The sequence below is a fragment of the Mandrillus leucophaeus genome, unplaced genomic scaffold (assembly GCF_000951045.1).
Source record: "Mandrillus leucophaeus isolate KB7577 unplaced genomic scaffold, Mleu.le_1.0 Scaffold313, whole genome shotgun sequence".
Classification (NCBI taxonomy): domain Eukaryota; kingdom Metazoa; phylum Chordata; class Mammalia; order Primates; family Cercopithecidae; genus Mandrillus; species Mandrillus leucophaeus.
The window spans coordinates 817,947-820,541 of record NW_012103288.1 but is presented as its reverse complement, the minus strand read 5'-3'; the positions used below and the strand labels follow the sequence as shown (position 1 = coordinate 820,541).

The 2,595-nt window shown below is 44.8% G+C and overlaps 1 long non-coding RNA gene across 1 annotated transcript in view; it reads left to right on the top strand.

Moving 5' to 3' along the window:
• The first annotated feature begins 2,057 nt into the window (after positions 1 to 2,057).
• Positions 2,058 to 2,595, top strand: part of LOC105544919 — a 22,178-nt gene continuing 21,640 nt past the window's right edge. The window contains exon 1 of the long non-coding RNA XR_001006839.1: positions 2,058 to 2,098. This is a non-coding gene — a long non-coding RNA (uncharacterized LOC105544919). The remainder of the gene's footprint in view (positions 2,099 to 2,595) is intronic.

Below are 2,595 nucleotides of genomic sequence, written 5' to 3'. Positions count from 1 at the left end.
AAAAGCATGTAGCCAGCCTGGGCAACATGGTGAAATCCCATCTATAAAACATACAGCCAGGCACGGTGGCTCATGCCTGTAATCCCAGCACTTTAGGAAGACGAAGCGGGCGGATCACTTGAGGTCAGAAGTTCGAGACCAGCCTGTCCAACGTGGCGAAACCCCGTCTCAACTAAAAATACAAAAAAATGTTAGCCAGGCATAGTGGCAGGCACCTGTAATCCCAGATACTTGGTAGGCTGAGGCAGGAGAATCACTTGAACCCAAGAGGCAGAGGTTGCAGTGAGCCGAGATGGTGCCATTGCACTCCAACCTGGATGACACAGTGAGACTCCGTCTCAAAAAAAAAAAAAATTTGCGGGGCGTGGTGGTGCTCGCCTGTAGTCCCAGCTATTCAGGAGGCTGAGGTGGGAGAATCACTTAAGCCTGGCAGGTCAAGGCTGCCATGAGCTGTGATAGCGCTACTGCACTCCAGCCTGGGTGACACAGCAAGACCCTGTCTCAAAAAAAAAAAACCAAAAACTAGAAAGCATGTAGGACATCAAAACATGATGTAGGCTGATAAAAAATAAAAATAAAAATAAACATCACATAGTGTATGATGCCATTTATATAACATTCTTTTTTTTTTTTTTTTAAGACAGGGTCTCACTCTGTTGCCCAGGCTGAGTACAATGGGGCAATTATAGCTCACTACAGTCTCAAACTCCTGGGCTCAAGTGATCCTCCCACCTCAGCCTCCCGAGTAGCTGAGACTACAGGCGTGTGCCACTATGCCAGCTTTCTTCTTTTTCTTTTTTTTTTTTTTTAGACATAAGGTCTGGCTATTTTGCCCAGGCTGGTCTTGAACTCCTGGGCACTCCCAGGCACAGCAGTCCTCCCGCCTCAGCCCCACAAAGTGCTGGAATTATAGGTGTGAGCCACCACACCAGGCCTTACAACATTCTTATATGACATTCTTATATAACACTCTTATAACATTCTTTTTTTTTTGAGATGGAATCTTGCTCTGTCACCCAGGCTGGAGTGCAATGGCACGATCTCGGGTCACTGCAACCTCTGCCCTCTTGGTGCAAGCGATTCTCCTGTCTCAGTATTCTGAGTAGCTAGAATTACAGGCACCTGACACCAAGCCCGGCTAATTTTTGTATTTTTAGTAGAGACGGGGTTTCACAATATTGGTCAGGCTGGTCTTGAACTCCTGACCTCAGGTGATCCACCTGCCTCGGCCTCCCAAAGTGCTGGGATTACAGGCGTGAGCCACCGCATCTGGCTTTTATAACATTCTTAAAATGACAAGATTACAGAAATGAAGAACAGATCACTGATTTCCAAAGCGGGACAGTGGGAGAGGGTGGCTATAAAATGCCAGCTCCAGATGGGTGGTGATGGAACTATTCTGTATCAGTGTATTCAATATATTAATATCATGTTGTGGTAGTGTACTATAGTTTTGTAAGCTGTAACCATTGTGGGGAAGAGTAAAGGGTACACATGATTTCCCTGTTTTTGTTTTTTTTTTAAATAGAGACAGGGTCTTGCTATGTTGCCCAGCCTGATCTTGAACTCCTGGGCTCAAGTGATTCTCCCAAAGTGCTGGGATTACAGGCATGAGCCATTGCACCTGGTTTCCCTATACTATTCATTACAACTGTATGTGAACCTATAATTATAACAAAATTAAAGTTTAAAACCTAAAATACTTTCAGAAATCAAAACAGGCACATGTGGAAAGAGGGGTAATAAGTTATTTCTAACAGCAAAACTTTAATATTTTTCCATTTTAATTTTTTTGAGACAGAATCTTGCTCTGTTGCCCAGGCTGGAATGCAGTGGCACAATCATGGCTCACTGCAGCCTCAACAACCTCCCAGGCTGAAAGGATCCTTCCCACCTCAGCCTCCTGAGTAGCTGGTACTACAGGCGTGCACCATCCCACTGGACGAATTTTTGTATTTTTTGTAGAAATGGGGTTTCAACACGTTGCCTGGTCTGGTCTGGAAGTCCTGGGCTCGAGTGATCCATCTGCCTCTTAAAGTGCCGGGATGGCCGGGCGCGGTGGCTCACGCCTATAATCCCAGCACTTTGGGAGGCCGAGGCGGGCGGATCACGAGGTCAGGAGATGGAGACTATCCTGGCGAACACGGTGAAACCCTGTCTCTACTGAAAATACAAAAAAATTAGCCGGGTGTGGTAGCAGGCGCCTGTAGTCCCAGCTACTCGGGAGGCTGAGGCAGGAGAATGGCGTTAACCCGGGAGGCGGCGGAGCTTGCAGTGAGCGGAAATCGCGCCACTGCACTCCAGCCTGGGCGACAGAGCTAGACTCCCTCTCAAAAAAAATAAAAAAATAAAAAATAAATAAAGTGCTGGGATTACAGGTGAGCCACTGCACGTGGCCTCTAATAGCAAAACTTAATAGCTTATTATTAATTAATAGGAAAATAAGCCAAAAAATGTAACATCTACTCAATGAATTATTAGGGATTTAAACAAAAATATTATAAACACTGTATAGCAATCCAGAATATTAGGCTATAATTCTAAGTTTTAAAAATAAACAAATTTTATACTGGTAGAATTAGACTTATCCAAATA